Source organism: Schistocerca americana, chromosome 2, assembly GCF_021461395.2.
Source record: "Schistocerca americana isolate TAMUIC-IGC-003095 chromosome 2, iqSchAmer2.1, whole genome shotgun sequence".
In the NCBI taxonomy this organism is placed as follows: Eukaryota; Metazoa; Arthropoda; class Insecta; order Orthoptera; family Acrididae; genus Schistocerca; species Schistocerca americana.
The window spans coordinates 288,366,781-288,389,011 of record NC_060120.1 but is presented as its reverse complement, the minus strand read 5'-3'; the positions used below and the strand labels follow the sequence as shown (position 1 = coordinate 288,389,011).

Below are 22,231 nucleotides of genomic sequence, written 5' to 3'. Positions count from 1 at the left end.
GCAGGAAAACTGAGTAGCTTACCTTGCGCAAGACTTGGATGCTTGAAGCTCCAATGTGACTCTTGTCACACCTGAAAAAAAAAAAAAAGACAAGTATTAATTGCGCATTTTGTTGTATCAATACAAATGGATAATTCTGCAGATTAGGACAAGGAAACGCGTTGACGACACCATCTCTGAGATTTTTCCAGTGTGTTGACTGTCATAAGTGATGTGAATGCTATTGCTCTGTAAGCAATGTCGGAAGTTGCAAGACTGTTTACAAATGTTTTAGTCCGCAGCTCGTGGTCGTGCGGTAGCGTTCTCGCTTCCCGCGCCCGGGTTTCCGGGTTAGATTCCCGGAGGGGTCAGGGATTTTCTCTGCCTCGTGATGACTGGTTAGTTAGGTTTAAGTAGTTCTATGTTCTAGTGGACTGATGACCATAGATGTAAAGTCCCATAGTGCTCAGAGCCATTTTTACAAATGTTTTATATGTTTATACAGTTACAAAACTATTCAATATTTCAGGTAAATTTATAAAAATGTTTTGCATTTAAAACTGGCGTAATATAACTGTGATATGCAAAGACTATTTGAAAAGTATAACGTGATGTTAGAGTGCTTTGCTAATGTGTATTTGTAACTTTTGTAAACAAATATGTGAAACGTATAATTTACTAAACAATATTTTATCATGGCTTAACGAAATGAAACGTTTGTGTGTTTAATTTGAAATATTTGTGCAAGTTGTCATTTGTATAAACTGCTACACACTTGGCGCAATTTGTAGGATATGTGTTATGTAAAGGATGCAGTGCTTTTGTACTGTATTGAAGTTAATTTAGGAAGCATCTGCTACCCGATCATGATATTACCGCCGCGCGGGGTAGTCGCGCGGTCTTGGCGCCTTGCCCCGGTTCAAGCGGCGCTCCTCACCTCCCCCCCCACCCCCCCCCCCACCCCCCACCCCCTTCACCCGTCGGAGGTTCGAGTCCTCCCTCGGGGATGGGTGTGAGTGTGTGAGTCTAGGGATCAATGACCTCAGCAGTTTGGTCCCATACGAACTTACCACCACATGATATTACTGCACTCGGCCTCCCCTCGCCGTTATCGGAAAAACGCGACGCCGTTACGACAAACAAACACTGTGGTGACCAAGAAAAACGCATCACACTGTGAATGCTTATAGGACAGTTGTGGTTCAGCGTGTCTTCACGATGAGATCTCAAGGTAAGCCGACCGAACCGCCCTCACTTGCGAGTGCAACAATATTTTGGTCGACTAGTACATTGACAGGCCTAAACGTAAAGAGCGCCTCGTTAATACGGTGATGGTACAGCTGTGCAACTCAATAGGGAAATGTTTCTAACTGTTAACTATTCGATAACGCCACGTTAGTTTTCCGGAGATATGTGTGCATCTGATGTCTTTGCACACGTCTCGCGGTTCTACATCTTCATTTACATATACATCTACAGAGATACTACGCAAGCCAACGTACGGTTCGTGCCGGACGATACGCTGTACAAAACTATTCATTTCCTTTCCTGTTCTACTCGCAAACTGAGCGAGGGGAAAACCACAGGCTGCCCTAATTTCTCCTATCTTTTCTACGTGGTCTTTACGCGCAGTGTATATTGCTGCCGGTAGAATCGTTCGACAGTCAACTTCAAATTCCAGTTCTCTAAATTTTCCCAATAATGTTTTCGAAAAGAACTTCGGCTTCTCTCCAGTAATTCCCATTTGAGCTCCCAAGCATCTTCGTGCTGTTCAAACCTACTAGTAACAAATATCGCAGCCCACCTCTGACTTGCTTCGATGTCTTCCTTCAGTCTGACCCCTGGTACGAATGGCAAACACTCGAGCAGTACTCAAGAGTAGGTTGCATTAACCTCCTATATGCGGTCATCCTTTACAAATGAACCATATTCCTAAAATTTTCCAAATAAACCAAAGTGGATCATTAGCCTTCCCTGCCACAATTCTCACATGCTCGTTTCATCTCATATCGCTTTACAGCATTTTACGCCTAGATATTTGATCGACGTGACTGTGCCAAGCACGACACCACTAATTCTGTATTCTAGCATTATGGGTTTCTTCCTTACTCATACGCATCATTTTACATTTTTCTACATTTAGAGCTAGCTGGCATTCATCAAATCGACTAGGAAATTTGTGTAAGTCACCTTGTATCCTCCTACAGTCACTCAAGTTCGATATCTTCTCATACACTACAGCATCATCAGCAGACAACCACAAAATGCCGCTGACCATGTCCGCCAGATCATATATGTATACAGAAAAAAAACAGCGGTCCTATCACACTTCCCTGGGGACTCCTGAGGATACCCTTGTCTCTGATGAACACTCGCTGTCGGGGACAACATACTGAGTTCTGTTGCTTAAGATGTCTTCGAGACACTCACGTACCTGGGAACTGTAACACCCCCACATCGACAGAGAAACGATGAGCTGCGTTTAAGAGCCTGCCGCGAGGCATTTGGCCAGCAGAAATTATCACCGTTGTTAGCGCAAGTTGGACGTCCAAAATATCTCAGACCGTCATCTACTCAAACGTTTAGCTCGGGGATTTCAAAGTCCAATATCTTCAAATTATTGTGTCATAATTTCAGTTTCAAATAATACGTTCATGGCATCGCTTTCTTAAACAGGCAATGGAGATGTTTTCTTAGTAAGATTACAGGTCTCCCAGCTAGTCGCACTCACTTGCGTCATTGCGTAAGTAATATGTTTCTTCATAACTGATTCTCCCATTTAAGCTAAATTTTATTGCAACCACTAACTTCGAAATCCAATGTCTAGCCACTACATCTTTCACGGGATCATCGGGTAATAAACCTTGTACTCAGAATGAGATTTTCACTCTGCAGCGGAGTGTGCGCTGATATGAAACTTCCTGGCAGATTAAAACTGTGTGCCCGATCGAGACTCGAACTCGGGACCTTTGCCTTTCGCGGGCAAGTGCTCTACCATCTGAGCTACCGAAGCACGACTCACGCCCGGTCCTCACAGCTTTACTTCTGCCAGTATCTCGTTGGAAGGTTGGAGAGTGAAAATCTCATTCTGGAAACATCCCCCAGGCTGTGGCTAAGCCATGTCTCCACAATATCCTTTCTTTCAGGAGTGCTAGTTCTGCAAGGTTCGCAGGAGAGCTTCTGTAAAGTTTGGAAGGTAGGAGACGAGATACTGGCAGAAGTAAAGCTGTGAGGACCGGGCGTGTGTCGTGCTTCGGTAGCTCAGATGGTAGAGCACTTGCCCGCGAAAGGCAAAGGTCCCGAGTTCGAGTCTCGGTCGGGCACACAGTTTTAATCTGCCAGGAAGTTTCAAACCTTGTACTGTTTTCACATCATCCCCCTGCTTAGCTGGGTGGTAACGTGCTTGCCTCCCATGCAAGCGGGCCCGGGTTCGACTCCTAGCCCGGGTTGGAAATTTTCTCCGCTCGTGGGCTGGGTGTTGTGTTGTCCTCATCATTTCATCCTCATCACCGGCGCGCAAGTCGCCCAATGTGGCGTCGAATGAAATAAGATTTGCACTTGGCGGTCGAACTTCCCCGAATAGGAGCCTCCTGGCCAGCGATGCCATACGCTCATTTCCATTATCATCCCTTCTTAGTAAAAGAACATATATAAACTGACGAAATACGCAAGGGAGGAAGAAGCAGTTATTAGACCTATTCCGTTTGCTCGTATCTTCGGTAACAGTCGGCAGTAGGGCACAGTGTCAGATACTTTACGGAAATCTAGGAATACGGAATCCTCCATCTGCCCTGGATCCATATTTTGCAAACAAGAGCAAACTGAGCTTCGTACGAGGTATGCTTTCTATTTTGACAAGTAGTTGGTCTAACTCGGAGAAACATTTGTCGATGGTCTGTGCTGCAGTGGACAGAGCTATGAACAAAGATAGCAGCGATCGTGCCGCGCGGCGTTGAAAGCTGCTAGGCTGAAGGGGTGTGGGTGAGGGTGGGAGGCGAGCCGTAATCACGGCGACGCTCCCCGTAATTGGGTCAAGAGCCGGCCGATCGCTGCCAATCAATAGCGCGCTCGCACCTTTCGACACCGGCCGCAGGCCGTCCTCACCCCAACCACAGCCACGGACAGACTGGCTAACCACTGCGTCACATCTGTAAGCAGGCGTAAGGGGCCACGAAAAAGGCATAAAACTAACGAGCTTGCAAAGAAAATCTCGAGCAGGCTTTTGTGTTAGCAGAATATAAGGAAAGGTGTCGCCGCGGACTTATCACCGTATGCATAAGAGGGAGCAGGACCCCACAGTGAATGGGAGAGTAAGGCAGTGAAAATGAAGTGATTAAACGTGTGCAGCTCATAGCTTTACGGTCAACTGTCACATCGTCGGCAACACTCATGCTTACAGTAAAAGCTGGCTAAACTGTAAGGAAGGAAAAAGAAAGAAAGAAAGAAAGAAAGAGAGAGAGAGAGAGACTAGGAGAAGTGCTACTAAGATATCTGGCGTAGTTAACATTTAGCGCTAGGTAACTATAGATTTCCGTTACATGTAAATATCTCAGCTATCAGATGTTTTTTGTGTCATATTCAGTTGTATCTTTACAATTAAGGGCAATGCTGCCTAGTGAGTACTAACAACAGACCTATAACGGTAGCAAACGCTCTAGTTATTCAGAACCCGAGGAACACCTGAACGTCAGCATAGAAGTGGAGTGAATAACAGTATGTAGACAAGTAGCCCTGCGGTGTGGCTTCGGCGGATATTCCAAACCACAAAAACCCTGCTGTTGTGATGGAGATTTACCCATATCTCTTTCTATCTTCTATTGCCTCTTCCCTTTTTTTGTCTTTTATTTATATGTGTCCGATTTTTCGGCATACTGAACACCTTTTAGCTTAAGTAACAATAGGCTGCACAGATCAGTAACCGAATTTTCATTCTTTCAGTTGTTATTGTACTATGAAAGAAAAGTATATACACAAATTGTGAAAGAACGCAACAGTTGTATATCAGTCATTATTGTAATTATGACTGTTAGTTGTGTAACCAATGGAATGTTGGATCCGTTGTGTATCTAGACTGCAGGCAAATAAGCTTCACACGGCAAGTAAACCCATACATATTACAAAAATGGATGTACATATGTGTGGGTACGTAATTGCGTATTTTCCACATCTTCTCCTAAACCACTTTACCAATTTTAATCAAACTAGGTACACATTGTCCTTACTGTCAGGCAACAATAACTGTGGGGTTAAGAACCACAGGCAACCATAGCTGTGGGGATTGGGACCACCTACTTGTCATAGTTCACGACATAAGACGTCACAAACACTGAGATGCGTAAAAAATTGCTGCATCATGCATTACATTTAAATTTATTACTTATTTGCTGCTAATTCTATTCGCAACACATTTTGCAGACAGTATCCACATTTAGCACTGAAGGTACGTACACAAATATATCACTCTGCAATTCATATATCACGAGATATGTCATGAACTCTGAGATGTGTGAAAAAATCCCGTATGATGCTTGAAATTTTAATAAATTTATTCTTTACTATAAAGACAATCGTACAATAGAATCAGCTTGTGAAATACCTGACACCTCAGCTGGCAGCGCTTTTGATATCTTTCGACTGCGATGCGCGAACGGCTTTAGGCGAAAACAATAACCGTCTGTAGAGCCGTGGAGAGGTGTTGCCATAGAGTCGTTTACAAAATCGCGTTGGAGACACGCGAGACAGCTGCTCACAGCGTACAGAAACTGTCCGCAGTCATGCCGCATTGACTCTGCAGCATGATTTCAAAGGTGTTTTCACGACTACATGGACACTACATTACAGACACAGTTCATTTTTTGTTTTCGTTTCTAACAGAAAAATAGTAAAATGAATACTAGGACAGTTCTAGGTATGTCAACTAGTAAATAAATAAATAATGCGCTACGCCGTCAGCCGCAAGATGGCCACCCCTCACGGCTACACCTGTGGGCCATGTCATGGGACACGCCAGATGCCACACCAGCGGGCACTTCAGCACTTCCTATGAAGAGTCTTGTCCTACTCAGTGAAACCGTGCAGTACTTCGTATTACGTGTTGGCGGTACACCCAAGACTGACATAGTTAGGCGTACGTAAAATTATTACTATGAGTGATGTAACATTATTCTATGCATAATACATAGAGTACGGCAGAAACGTCTGACTGGTATTAATTAACAATCCACATCTGCTACATAATATTCTGACAGCCGTATGGTTACAACGTACTGGGATATTTAAGAACCAGAAAAATAAATCTATAAAATAAAGTCTTAGAACTTAAAAATCGTGCCGCGTAATTGGTATCCATTTTTCGCAATGCAGACGCGAAGGCTGCTTCCAAAGATACTTGATCTGGTGTAGCACTATCTCCTACCTCCCGTTACACTCGTCCAGTACAATTATTTGTTGACATACACGTTCTGTTTAAGATCTGAAACTCTCCGTTAGTCCGTCTCTTCTGGCTTCCACGATTTATCTAACGGTTCTGACACGACCACGGCTCCTTGGCTACTGAAATGCCACTGCATAGGCAACACTGCTTCACTACGCAACAAGGAAAAAGTTGTGTAATACGAGAGTTATTAACAATTGAAAACCTTGATAGTTTTACTGCGCCTTATACACGAGATACACTGAATGATAACAATAATTGTAATACAAGATCTTGCGTGCAACAAATTTTAAGTCTGAAATTCGTAATCAAATATATAAGAATGAGAGCCAATACTATTTACACTACTGTGTCAAAGAAATTGGTACACCTGCCTAACATCGTGTAGGGCTCTCGCGAGCTCGCAAAAGTGACGCAACACGACGTGGCATGGATTCTCCCAATACCTAAAGTAGTGCTGGAGGGAACTGACACCATGAATCCTGCAGGACTAACCATAAATCCGTAAGAGTACAAGGGGGTGGAGATCTATTCTAAACTGCACGTTGCAAGACATCCCAGCTATGCTCAGTAACGTTCATGTCTGGGAAGTTTGGTGGCCAGCGGAAGTGTTTAAACTTAGAAGAGTGTTCCTGGAGACACTGTGTAGCAACTATGTGGGGTGTCGCATTGTCGTGCTGGAATTGCCCAAGTCCGTCGGTATGCGCAATGGACGTGAATGAATGCAGGTGATCAGACAGGGTGCCTACGTACGTGTCATCTGTCAGAGTAGTACCTAGACGTTTCAGGGGTCCCTTATCACTCCAACTGCACACGCCCCACACCATTACAGATACTTCATCAGCTTGAACAGTCCCCTGCTGACATGCAGGGTCTGTGGATTCATGAGGTTGTCACAATAATCGTGCACGTCCATTCGCTCGATACAATTTGAAACGAGACTCGTCCGACTAGGCAACATGTTTCCAGTCATCAACAGTCCAATGTCGATGTTGACGGGCCCAGGCGAGGAGTAAAGCTTTGTGTCGTGCGGTCATCAAGGGTATACGAGTGGGCCTTCGGCTCCGAGAGGCCATATCGATGATGTTTCGTTGAGTGGTTCGCACGCTGACACTTGTTGATGACCCAGCACTGAAATCTGCAGCAACTTGCGGAAGCGTTGCACTTCTGCCACGTTGAGTGATTCTCTTCAGTGGTCGTTGATCCCGTTCTTGCAGGATTTTTTTCCGGCCGCAGCGATGTCCGAAATTTGTTGTTTTACCAGATTCCTAATATTCATAGTACATTCGTGAAATGGTCGTACAGGAAAATCTCCACTTGATCGCTACCTCTGAGATGCTGTGTGCCATCGCTCGTGCACCAACTATAATACCACTCTCAAACTCACTTAAATCTTGATAACCTCCGATTGTAGCAGCAGTAACCGATCTGACTACTGCTCCAGACACTTGTTGTCTTACACTGACTGGCGTTGCCAAGCGCAGCGTCGTATTCTGCCTGTTTACATATCTCTGTATTTGAACACGCATGCGTATACCAATTTGGCACTTCAATGTATATAACATCTGTGGACTAAAAAAAAAAACATATGATTCGATTGATAGAGGAAAAATATTCAGCACCTTATAAGCGTTTGGAGCAGACACCAAATCAGTTGCAATCGTAAAAGATACATTAATAAATACAAAATGGAAATTTAAGCTTTTACGTGAAACCTCTAAAGAATTTGATGTTTAAACTGGTGTAAGACGAGGACACGGATTGTCCCTGCTGTGGTGACCAGGGGCAGCGGCCGCAACCCTCACGACAGTTACGAAGCGCGGGTCGGTGCAGGCGACCCTCCATAGTAGCCACGTGCGGACTTCTAGCATGTAGAAAGGCAGACCGCCACGAGGCGCATCGAGAGCTGCGGACCACCGGCTACCTCGCCTCGCTGGCCGCACCATCAAACCACGCCACCATCTGGTCACGAGTGACCAGGGAAGGGGGCAGCAAGTCTCTTCCTAAAGAAAGACTGCTTAAGCGGACCCTATGGGTCGGACAGTCCGCACCAGCGACATATGGCAGAGTCATGTGCCGACTGCTTGGAGTCCATCACTTCAACTCTGGTCGACGTGCCATCGGGGAAGACTGCGTCACGCCGAGAAATTAGGCTTCGTTGTAGGCAACAGTTTCTCGAGTGCTAGTTTTTCACGTTTTAGTTCCAGCTCCTGGGAATTAGTTAGAGTCTGTGCAACAGAACTGTATTTAGTTGGAAGCGCTGAAGATGGGGAGTTAATTTCTTGTTATCCCTATTATGACCACCAGTCGTTTGCAAGCTAATATAGAAAATGTTTGTAACATCTACGGGGGATCTCCTCAATTAGTAGGATTTTTCAGTTCCCACTGCTGTTCATTTGCGTATTACAAAAGGCAAAAAAGGAATAGAGGAAAATAACAGCAGAAGGAGGAATTTTAAAAAATCTGAGTGTTTGGTCATTTTGGCTGAAACTATAGAAGCTGCAACAATACAGATAAAACTCATAAAAGAGACAACATCAAAAACAGGCCTATGTATGTCTTTTGAAGGTGTATGGCAGATACCAAGAAAGCACCGAAATCTACCTCTACATGACAACTCTGCAATTCACGCTGAAGTGCTTGAAATTGGGTTCATCGAGCCACTTTTAGACTACTGAGAAATAGTTCCAGTGTCGAATAGTATGTGGGAGAAAACGAACACTTAAATTTTTATATGCGAGTTCTGATTTCTGGTAGTTTATGAGAACGGTCGTCTGTCCCAATTTGGTAATTGAAATTTCATGAAAACATCTAGCTGTAACAAGAAAAGTGTTCGTTTAAATAGCTGCCACCCCAACTCGTGCATCATATCCGTGACACTCTTTCCTGTTTTTCACGTTAATACAAAACGAGCTGCCCTTCTCTGAAATTTTTCCATGTCCTCCGTCAATCCTATCTGATAAAGACTGCATACAGCGCAGGAATATTCCAGGGCAGGACGAAGAAGCGTAGAATATGCAGTATCTTTAGCAGATATGGGTCAAATTCCAACTGTTCTGGCAGTAAAAGCAGTCTATGGTTAGCTTTTCCCCGAACGTTTTCGATCTGATTGTTGCAGTTTAATAAATGCATGGAAAGTCATACTGGAAGAATGAAAATATCTAGGTGAAATAATACAACCCAATGCTATCGACAAAGAAGTCAACTTATCAAGAGAAAGGAAAATGGACGAGGCATTTGGATTAACATTTAACTTGCATAAGAATAACTCTTTAAGCATAGATGCAAAACTCTGTACTCTAAAAAAAAATACTGCCATCAGAACAGTATGCTCTATGCTTCACAATGGCTTTCGTTAAACAGCCGAACAATTAGGTGCAATAGAAAGTAAGAAAAGGAAAATACCGAGGAAAATCTTGGGATTAAAATATGATAATAGTAAACGAAAATTAAGACCTAATAAAGAAGTTTATAAAAGAACAGAACGAATATTAGACACAATGATAACAAAAGAAGAACTAAACCATCAGTGACATGGATCAAAGATATTAATGCAGGCCTGAGCGCCGTCCGCGGTGGCCGAGTGGTTCTAGGCGCTTTCGTCCGGAACCGCGCTGCTGCTACGGTCGCAGGTTCGAATCCTGTTTCGGGCATGCATGTGTGTGATGTCCTTAGGTTAGTTAGGTTTAAGTAATTCTAGGTCTAGGGGACTGATGACCTCAGATGTTATGTCCCATAGTGCTTAGAGCCATTTGAACCAGGGCTGAGCAAAACGGAAATACAGGAGGGAGAAATAGGAAAAAGAGCAAATTTCAAGGCAAAAGTAAGATGTTTCTAGGTTTTCCAGGAGAAAACGAAGAAATAGACAAGCGCAATATAGAAACAAGAAATAAGAGACAAACATTGGGAAAGGATCAAAAACTACTGGAAAGAGAGAAAGGAGAAAAGAAAGAATCCTGAAGTTATTTCAGGCGTTATTCAGTAAGCCAAACCAATAAAAGAGTGAGACACATATTAATGGGATTAAAGTATTACAGTAGTACCAATCTTCTTAACACTTTGTTAAGTAATTTTCTCATTAATTTCCTTATGGAAGCAGTACAGAAGAAACCAACCTTGGAGAGGAAGTAGACTGGACTGGAAAATAGCTAGAAGTAATGGGTTGAGGTTAGCAGATGAGGTGTAGGAAAAGCAGAAACAGACAGACGAGGAAAGACGGGGTAGTGCCGCCAATGTGATTGAGATACAGACTGCTTCGCTGCTCACCAGATGGAAGACGGATAGCTGGAGAAAACCATGGAGGTAAAAAAAGGAGGGAGGTGGCATTAATCACAGACTTGAAAGTGATGTCCGCCATCTTAAGGAGCCCAAAACATTAGGTTCACCGCATTCAGTTCATACCCCCATAGTTCACCGCCGTGACACTTCCCCGTGACATCACTCTGACTGTGTCGTATTACTAGAGCAAATACGCATTAAAGAACAGGAAAACGTTCGAAACTGCCTTCCTGATTCTGTTATTCATGTAAACTCTATAATTTTTAGTACTTAAAACAGCTGTTGCGCGCACGCGACAGAAATAATGAACAAGAAGCACTCGTAAACATTAGTTTGCTAATGTCTGGGGATACTTAAAATTCCGGCAAGCCCCGCCCACTCTGGCTTCAAAATAACGGTGTACGGTGTAAGTCTGTAGTGCCACCTCCCTTCTTTTTTTTTTTACCTCCACGGAAAAACCCCGACGACGGCGAGATGATTAGAAGTGCAGCGCAGTCTCGGAGTGGGGAAGGAAATCGGCCGTGCACTTTCAGAGGAGCCATCCCGGCATTCACGTTAGGCGTTTTAGGCAAAACCGAAGAACCTGATTCTGGCTGGCCGCGCGGGGGTTTGAATCGTCGTCGTCCAGAATGCAAGTCCATTACGATAACTAATGTACCAAGTCACTTGGTAAAAGAAGACAGACAAAGAATTAGAGTTATGTATAGATACATTCAACACGCTGGACGCCTTAGACTTTGTATGACACTTATCGATTGGTTATAGACATCTAATATGCGAGGAGAGGTACTGAGGGCTCCAGTGACTAAGAAACCGATGAAGTAAAGAGAGTGCGCGAATGTCACGTCGCATATTCGGTCGCTTTCAACGTAACTGAGCACAGGAAGGAGTGGCTTGATGATCCAAGTGTTACACAGACATGCTACGCAAGCATTCGTCGCTAACTCGAGTACTGTAGAGTATTTTGTTACTTCTGACATCTTCCTGCGATTCGAACCGTGGTACGACCGTCTGAAGAATGAATATCTCTGTATCTAATGTGCTGAGTTGCACGGAGAAGGAGGATTAGCTCAACTGAGTAATAACGGGGATCAAAACGTTAGTCAATCGTTGCATGGGCCTCTACGAGGTGCATTCACGTTCTAAGGCCTCCGATTTTTTTTCTAATTAACTACTCACCCGAAATCGATGAAACTGGCGTTACTTCTCGAAGTAATCGCCCTGCAGACGTACACATTTTTCACAACGCTGACGCCACGATTCCATGGCAGCGGCGAAGGCTTCTTTAGGAGTCTGTTTTGACCACTGGAAAATCGCTGAGGCAATAGCAGCACGGCTGGTGAATGTGCGGCCAGGGAGAGTGTCTTTCATTGTTGGAAAAAGCCAAAAGTCACTAGGAGCCAGGTCAGGTGAGTAGGGAGCATGAGGAATCACTTCAAAGCTATTATCACGAAGAAACTGTTGCGTAACGTTAGCTCGACGTGCGGGTGCGTTGTCTTGGTGAAACAGCACACGCGCAGCCCTTCCCGGACGTTTTTGTTGCAGTGCAGGAAGGAATTTGTTCTTCAAAACATTTTCGTAGGATGCACCTGTTACCGTAGTGCCCTTTGGAACGCAATGGGTAAGGATTACACCCTCGCTGTCCCAGAACATGGACACCATCATTTTTTCAGCACTGGCGGTTACCCGAAATTTTTTTGGTGGCAGTGAATCTGTGTGCTTCCATTTAGCTGACTGGCGCTTTGTTTCTGGATTGAAAAATGGCATCCACATCTCATCCATTGTCACAACTGACGAAACGAAAGTCCCATGCATGCTGTCGTTGCGCGTCAACATTACTAGGCAACATGCCACACGGGCAGCCATGTGGTCGTCCGTCAGCATTCGTGGCACCCACCTGGATGACACTTTTCGCATTTTCAGGTCGTCATGCAGGATTGTGTGCACGGAACCCACAGAAATGCCAACTCTGGAGGCGATCTGTTCAACAGTCATTCGGCGATCCCCCAAAACAATTCTCTCCACTTTCTCGATCATTTCGTCACACCGGCTTGTGTGAGCCCGAGGTTGTTTCGGTTTGTTGTCACACGATGTTCTGCCTACATTAAACTGTCGCACCCACGAACGCACTTTCGACACATCCATAACTCCATCACCACATGTCTCCTTCAACTGTCAATGAATTTCAATTGGTTTCACACCACGCAAATTCAGAAAACGAATGATTGCACGCTGTTCAAGTAAGGAAAACGTCGCCATTTTAAGTATTTAAAACAGTTCTCATTCTCGCCACTGGCGGTAAAATTCCATCTGCCGTAAGGTGCTGCCATCTCTGGGACGTATTGACAATGAACGTGGCCTCATTTTAAAACAATGCGCATGTTTCTATCTCTTTCCAGTCCGGAGAAAAAAAAATCGGAGGCCTTAAAACTTGAATGCACCTCGTACAACCACTTGAGTGAACTTATTTTGGGAAATCACGAAAAATGTTTTTCAGTTGCCCAGGCGGGGATTCGGATCCCACTTCTACAAAATGCGATAAAACTATGTTGTCTTCGACTGGTAAAAAAGCGTTACCGAGAGTGCAATTATATTAAGATGTTGTTGTCCCTGAATGGATGTGGACACTCGATCTGCGCAGCGTATGTGCAGAGTTAGCAGGATTTATCTTTTTAGTCTATACGCGTTCTCTCCACTGATGCCTTTCTTCAGTCCTCCTCATCTCGTGTCAATCTATTCATCTGTTTGGCGTTACACTCCCGTAATCCTTGATAACCTCTTTTACAAATCTTAATGCTTGCAACGTCCTTCAATTTTGCCCTTCTACTGCTCATATCGGGGCCAAGTTATACCTGAGTATCTCAGAAAATGGCCTACTGCTCTTCCTTCTTTGGTAACTATAAGAGGCGATCAAAAAGTTTCCGAGTGAGGACGTTGATGCTGCATCTATGCAACCCAGCGCGACTCTCATGCGGGTATATGAGCACCGACATGTAGGCAACGGGTTAGTGTAGCCTTCGAACGGAAGCTTTTTGGTCGTCCCTTATATTTACCATAGATTTTTCCCTTAAAACGTTCAACCATCCCGTCAGCTGCACTGTCTAAGAGACATCGCAGCTAGTAGTGAGCCGAGAACATCAGAGAATCAGAAACTCTTGAGAAAGAAAAAGAATTGAATACACATCAGAGAAGTTTATTACGGCTAAAGACCAGCCGCGTGGGTCACCGCACACTTTTAACAACGTAGGCGGCTAAACTCAAAATAAAGTTCCCGGATGTGTATCTAGTGTGCCGGCGTCCGTGTTGGGGGAACTCCTGGCATCCGCTGTACCTTTAAAGAAAATACTTTTATGTATATGAAGCAAAGCGTTTCTGAAAATGGTCTTTTCGGACAACAGTAATATCTTACATTTCAGTTTCCGAATTATGATACTATGTTTGCTATGCGGCCTTTCTCAGGTCTTTTTAAGGGAAGTATTCATTAAATCAATACATTCTTTCCTTTATTACAGTTTCGGATTGCTGTTGGACAGTGAGCTGAATATCTTTTCATTGTTGAACATCTTCTCCCTGTGACTAACCTGCAACGTAATTTTTATACTGCCGTATTACGTTAAATTTAAATTCTAATTTACAATTTAATTTATGTTTATTTTTTTATAGAAATAGCCGTCGGAACTTTACTCAGAATTAAACTGAAAATTAAATAACTTAAGTATTTTCATCAGAACTTTACACACATCGTCTTACAAAAAAAGTTAAACACCCAGAAATCATGGTCGGATGTCAGTTGTCACTTCATCGACGCACACAGCGTCGACGGGTATGTAAAACTGTAGAGTTGCAATTCTCTGTGCTGGGTAGGACGGCCAATTCTCTGTGCTAGGTAGGACGGCATTTGCGTTGTCCGTGAGTAGTGTTGTTAACAGGCCTATTAGGATATATACACTCCTGGAAATGGAAAAAAGAACACATTGACACCGGTGTGTCAGACCCACCATACTTGCTCCGGACACTGCGAGAGGGCAGTACAAGCAATGATCACACGCACGGCACAGCGGACACACCAGGAACCGCGGTGTTGGCCGTCGAATGGCGCTAGCTGCGCAGCATTTGTGCACCGCCGCCGTCAGTGTCAGCCAGTTTGCCGTGGCATACGGAGCTCCATCGCAGTCTTTAACACTGGTAGCATGCCGCGACAGCGTGGACGTGAATCGTATGTGCAGTTGACGGGCTTTGAGCGAGGGCGTATAGTGGGCATGCGGTAGGCCGGGTGGACGTACCGCCGAATTGCTCAACACGTGGGGCGTGAGGTCTCCACAGTACATCGATGTTGTCGCCAGTGGTCGGCGGAAGGTGCACGTGCCCGTCGACCGGGGACCGGACCGCAGCGACGCACGGATGCACGCCAAGACCGTAGGATCCTACGCAGTGCCGTAGGGGACCGCACCGCCACTTCCCAGCAAATTAGGGACACTGTTGCTCCTGAGGTATTGGCGAGGACCATTCGCAACCATCTCCATGAAGCTGGGCCACGGTCCCGCACACCGTTAGGCCGTCTTCCGCTCACGCCCCAACATCGTGCAGCCCGCCTCCAGTGGTGTCGCGACAGGCGTGAATGGAGGGACGAATGGACACGTGTCGTCTTCAGCGATGAGAGTCGCTTCTGCCTTGGTGCCAATGATGGTCGTATGCGTGTTTGGCGCCGTGCAGGTGAGCGCCACAATCAGGACTGCATACGACCGAGGCACACAGGGCCAACACCCGGCATCATGGTGTGGGGAGCGATCTCCTACACTGGCCGTACAGCACTGGTGATCGTCGAGGGGACACTGAATAGTGCACGGTACATCCAAACCGTCATCGAACCCATCGTTCTACCATTCCTAGACCGGCAAGGGAACTTGCTGTTCCAACATGACAATGCACGTCCGCATGTATCCCGTGCCACCCAACGTGCTCTAGAAGGTGTAAGTCAACTACCCTGGCCAGCAAGATCTCCGGATCTGTCCCCCATTGAGCATGTTTGGGACCGGATGAAGCGTCGTCTCACGCGGTCTGCACGTCCAGCACGAACGCTGGTCCAACTGAGGCGCCAGGTGGAAATGGCATGGCAAGCCGTTCCACAGGACTACATCCCGCATCTCTACGATCGTCTCCATGGGAGAATAGCAGCCTGCATTGCTGCGAAAGGTGGATATACACTGTACTAGTGCCGACATTGTGCATGCTCTGTTGCCTGTGTCTATGTGCCTGTGGTTCTGTCAGTGTGATCATGTGATGTATCTGACCCCAGGAATGTGTCAATAAAGTTTCCCCTTCCTGGGACAATGAATACACGGTGTTCTTATTTCAATTTCCAGGAGTGTAGAATAGAAACCCCACGAACACAAATTTGCTGTGGCAGGTATGAAATATAAACTCCGTTACTCGCGCGTTACACTTGAAGGACAGATGTTGAATGGGCCGAAACGAGCCGCCGCATAACAGCGTAGTTGCCTGCTAACTTCGAAAGAAGGTAGATGCGGTCCCTAGTGCAACTTATAACATCGTCGAAAATCAGTGCGGACGGGAGAGCTTTGGTACACCCTGTTAAACAAACGGAAAAATGGAGGCGGTACAATTGGAGAGCGATCCACCTTCACCAACATGCATAAGAAATTCATATATATATATATATATAAAATATGAATTACAAAAAACTAATAATAAAAAAAAAGTTGCATGGCGCGGATTCGATCCGGCGACCTTCGGATTACGAACCCGAACGCTTACCGCTGCGCTACAACGCTCTGGAAAACTATTAATCGGTAGAGAGTATTTCACTGTAACGGTTTCTTTTAGCTGTCGGTTTTCTCGACAACGGCTGAGAAGTGCATCTTGGTGCTTTGCCACATTACACCTTTGGCCATGAGCTTCTACTATGCGCAGTATGAATCGAATCTGAATTTTACAATTGGCGGCCTCCCCTTGTGAGACACAGTAGTTATACACAAAGTTGGATGTGCGGAGGAGATCAATAGTAGAGCCGAACTGCAAAGACGACTACACTGTCACGATATGAAAGAGGCAGCCGGCATCAAAGGAAACCTTCAGAGCAGCTGCTGGCATTTCGCGTTCCTTTGCGAAGTCGCGCGCCCACTCCAGCGGAGGACGGCTGCGTCACTCCTGCCGGGAGGGCCACGCAAAGAGCGCTGAGTGCCCCACTTTCTGTGCGGACCACGCGCCATTTATTAAACACACAGACGGAATGCGGGGACCACGTGCGCACAAGCAGTCAAGTAGTTTGCCAAGAACTTCTGCAGACGCGGCGCTCTGATTGAAAAGGAGTAAAGCAAAGGACGTTCCCAGGCTAGCGCGCCACACGCAACAGTTTCTCCGGGGCGGAGGTTTCGCGGTACTTCAGTCTGAGCCTTCCTCCGACATCCTCCTGTTGAACAGCAAGAAAAGGAATGTACAGAGTGAGGCACTTCTTTCAGTTTATATACTTCTGATGTGCTGACGATACTGATAATATTTTCACTTCGACACATAATCACTATGGGTTCATCAATTAATATCGACAGCGCGTACCATATCCTTACCAGCCACCTAGATGTAACTGTCAAATTCGTTCTTTCAAATGGAGCTGCGCTGTTATTTTGTTCCTTCATAATACTTCTCGATGACATCTTCTTTCCTTCCTGTATTGGTGACATTCTTTTCAAATTAACTCCATGTCACGCAATACTTCACTAGTAAAATGACAGCAGACCTAACAAAGTTTGTAAATCAATGAGGATGTCACACAGCAAATGTCACACCAACGGTATAAGTTAAACGAAACGTACGATTTTGTTTCAGTATACTTGTCTGAGATTATTACAAGGTAGATAGACTATTAATAAGCTTGATTGAAGTACTGAAGTTCCTCAAAATGAAAAATAAAAAGGAGCGATTTGTACGCATCTTAATGAAATTTTTTATTATCAAGATGGCATTAAAAGCTATTTCTTATTGAACGGTGTCGACAGGTACAACTGTACCTTCAGATCTTCAAAAATTTTTTTGCTTGTACGTCACGTTCCGTCGAGCGTTCATTTATCAAGCCATGTTAACATTTTGGTGAACAGTATATTTCATGTTCCACACAAGTTTATCAAAAATGAAATTACAAACAGACTCGTTACAAGTAAAAATATACACAGCTCAAATACATCTTGCGCAACTTAGAACGTTTATACATATGTAGCAGTCTTTGATGCTTGTCAGTTGCTGAAATCCACAGTATATAGTAAAACTGTACTTTTATGCCAATGTTTCCACGACGGGTGAGGCACATCTTGCAACCTTCGAACTCGAAATCTGTACTGCATTTCTAATGAGAAGAATACAAGATGTGTTGCACTCGTCATATAAATGTAAACATGCAATTATCCGCGTTACTGTGGACCCAAGACTGCACGGAAACCGAAAAACACTGATAGTTTTTTGCTGGGAACCGCTGGTGATTGAACTAACGCTCATGTTGCATGTCACATTTGGAAGCCTATTGCATTGCTTAGGCATTACTGGTCTGAAACTGACAAGATATTTACAAAATTGCATTTAAAACGGATATATCAGCTGCTTTCAGCTTAATTTGGAAAAATAATTGTTCAGCTTTTTCCGTCCCTGTTTTTATTTATTTTGTTTCTGACGACGGTTCGCATTTTCAAGAAAGAATATCGGCCATATTTATTGTAGTAGCTACATTACAAAATGGTTCAGATGGCTCTAAGCGCTATGGGACTTAATATCTGAGGTCATCAGTCCCCTAGACTTAGTACTACTTAAACCTAACTAATCTAAGGACATCACACACATCCATGCCCGAGGCCGAATTCGAACCTGCGACCGTAGCAGCCTCGCGGTTCCGGACAGAAGCTACATTACAATTAAGATCTGTCGACGGTTAGAAAGTACGATCTGCAATGCAATCATCCTTGACATGTTTTAACACTACGCTTTCAGTTCATATTAACACAGAGCAAAAATTCTGAAGATAACCGTCAGAGAACAGAATCGAAATCGTTTCCTTTTACTGTCGGCTTTAAATGGTAAATTTAGACATTTATCTTCTAGGGAAAGTGCTAGTGAAACATATACACAGGAATGTCCGACGGTGGATTGCGATTCGCATCATCTTCCAGCTGTGAAACATGAATCAAATGCATAATAATGTATTATTACCGAAAATATTCGTTGCAATTACAATACTTCAAGCTATGCTTTCCATGTTTTCAAAAATCGTCGAACAACGCAAGCAAAACTCACAAAACGGATAATCCGAAGCAGGACAGCCGGATGTTCGCTGATCCCTCCTCCCTTACATCAAAGAACTCAGAAAATATCCCTGAACGAACCACGAAATTTTGTCGGTGCAGCGGGTTCACCCTGTGGACTTCGTGTCTGTTCAACTGATAACGCTGTTGATTTTGCAAATGGTTTGTCGTCTCTGAAAGAATAACACTGTAATTGGCAAACCGTCTTTGAACATCAACTCCTATTCCCAAACTTCGAGCGTAGTGTGTATCTCAAGTGCTTTCTAGGATGTCGCGCCAGAGTCTTCCTCTCCACTACATATCCAGATAACATTCCGTCAATGACCATCTTACAATCAACCGCGATTGTAAATAGCACCGTCGTGGACAAAGTCAGCAGGCTTGGGCAAGAGTCGGAACGCAGACCTTTCTACAGGTAATGGGACGCGTCTCCGGAATTCTCCACGCGATGTCTTAATTACGAGGCTGCTCTATCGTACACAGTGTGCATTAGGCCTACTAATCTCAAGTGCTTCCGCGTCTTCAAATTCCTCTGTTAACAGCCTCAAACAGCCGACCAGATACCTCGGACTCCCGCCAACTGCACTCAGACCTTTAGTCAATTTATTTGTCGCGGAGTGTGGTCTAACTGGCATGAGCGAGGAAAGCAATGACACAGATGCTATGTTTATCGGAGACTTTCACTTCCTGTCTCCTGCTTATCCCACTGATAAGTGACACGTCAATACTGGAACCTGAAGTATTCCTACCTTTTTCAATGTCAACGGTATAAAATTCTCACGGTTTCCAAGTCGCTGCGATTCAAGAAGGATCCCCTGCTTTCACAGTTTCCATTGTTTCATCGTCCTCTGGTGACAATCAAGAGCGTGTCAATCTTCGAAAGTTGGTATTTCTTGTACTGCTTAATTATATTCTACAATTCATTTGCGTTATAGAAGACGTTATTAATGACAAAAACGCTGATAACCTTGGCGTTGAGCGCCCGTAAGCTCCAAGGAGCAACAAATTTATCGCTTATGCCGTTTCTCAGAAATCAGCTTGACAAAATAGATAACCACAATATGTATCTACATGTGTGATCTCGACGCATAATTGTCGGTACTATCTTTGATACAATGAGTAAGTTTTGAATAGGCGCGGAGTTGCTCGCAGTTACTAGTCAGTGAACGAAAAAACGCCAACTTACTGATCCCCATGTCCGTAAAGCTGATGATTATTCTTACAGAAAAACTGAATGTTTACAGACGGTTAGACTTGTGCTTAAGGGGCTCCGGAAAGGCTCAAAATCATGAAAAGTTCAATTTTTACTTTTTTGCGTTTTCTGAATCTGCAGACTATTACCTTTTAATAGATATATAATTTATTCAATTCCGAAGACTACAACTATTTTTAAATTTTTTTTGAAATGTGTTCTACATGGGCGTGACCCACTGTGGCGCCGTTAAACTGCTGTCAAATGGTGTTATTATTAACGTCCGTGTTCATCAGGTACATTTTAGTGATGTGAGATAAAGTATGTGTTGTGGCTAACCTGTAATGGTTCAATATATATCGCTGGTGTGATTGTCGATTGTTTCATGTTTATTTACTCTGTCGTTATCTCGAAAATATTCGTAATTAATTCTGTTTCTTGAGTCTCTGTTTTGTTGAAGTATAATAATGAGTAAAAGTAAAGTTATTAGAAATCCTCTGAAGGCTTTTAAGAAAAGGAGAAATGTTGGAAAGCCAAAGGTATGTGTTATTACTGTAAACAATAAAGACGATAACCAAGTGAGTGAACCTAACCTCTCAAGTACACCTGCCCATAGCAGTCAAAGTGGGAAAGAAAATACTTCACAGAAGAAGCTTGGTTCAATGAGTGAAAACTATGAATGTTTTATGGGCGAATCGGATGTCAATGAAATATTTGATATGTCGGTTCTCAAAGGAATTTTTTCAAACTGTGTAAGATGTATTCATTGTAGTGAAGTTGGTCTGGAACTCTCCATAATAAAGCACGTAGGACTTGCTAGTGAAATACAACTGAAATGTGATAAGTGTTCATACATGACCACCTTTTGGAACAGTGTTGCAGTAACTGCAACTGAAGAAAATGGTAGCAAAATCTACGAACACAACATTAGATTTGTTTATTCCTTGCGATCAGTTGGTAAGGGTGCTACTGCAGGTGCAATTTTCTGTGGCATCATGAATCTTCCAAATCCCCCAACCAAGTTTACGACCTATAATAAATTAATAGGGTATAAAGTAGAAGATGTCTGTATAGAATCTATGAAGAACGCTGTGGAAGAGGCAGTAATGGAAAATAATGGTAACAGAGATTTGACTGCAGCGTTCGATGGTACCTGGCATAAACGGGGACACACATCTCTTCATGGTGTAGTATCTGCCACCAGTATGTATACAGGGAAAGTTTTAGATGCAGCAGTAATATCAAAGTATTGTAGATGTCCACAAAAATATAAAGGTACACATGAAAATAATTGCAAAGCTAACTATAGTGGCAGTAGTGGAGGAATGGAAGTGGCTGGTGTTGCCAGTATATTCCAGCGTTCTGAGGCGTGTGATAAAGTGCGATATGTTAATTACCTTGGTGACGGTGATTCTAAAAGTTTCAAACATGTTCAAGGACTGAAGCCCTATGGTGATGATGTTGTAGTGCAGAAATTTGAGTGTATTGGACACGTACAGAAGCGAATGGGAACAAGACTTCGGCGACTGAAAGCTTCGTACAAAAAACAAAAACTCAGTGATGGTAAAGGGTTGGCTGGGAAGGGAAGGTTAACTGACAGTGTAATTGAAAAAATACGGAACTATTATGGAATGGCTATTAGGCAAAATACACAAAGTGTCGACGAAATGAAGAAGGCTGTTTGGGCTCTTTTTTTTCATACTTCTTCAACCGATGAAAATCCCCAACATAGCTTGTGTCCCAAAGAAGAAGACAGTTGGTGTAAATATAACAAAGGATTGCTAACTGGTGAAGTGTACACTCATAAGCATAGTCTGCCTCATGCAATAATGGAGGTGATAAAACCTATTTTCAGAGACTTAGCAGCACCTGAACTGTTGAAAAAGTGTATTCACGGAAAAACTCAAAACCCCAATGAAAGTGTAAATAGTGTTACATGGTCGAGAATCCCCAAGACTGTATTTGTTGGAATAGAAACACTTCACTTTGGTGTGTATGATGCTGTTGCGACTTTCAATGATGGCAACATTGTAAGGTGCAAGGTAT

At 43.9% G+C, this 22,231-nt stretch overlaps 1 long non-coding RNA gene across 2 annotated transcripts in view; it reads right to left on the bottom strand.

Moving 5' to 3' along the window:
• LOC124595416 overlaps positions 1-22,231 on the bottom strand; it is a 488,794-nt gene that overhangs the window by 213,545 nt on the left and 253,018 nt on the right. The window contains exon 1 of one of the 2 annotated variants that reach the window (XR_006978202.1): positions 23-57. The exons of the other annotated variant lie outside the window; for it this stretch is intronic. This is a non-coding gene — a long non-coding RNA (uncharacterized LOC124595416). Of the gene's footprint in view, positions 1-22; positions 58-22,231 lie in introns of those variants that run through there. 2 annotated transcript variants of the gene reach the window in all.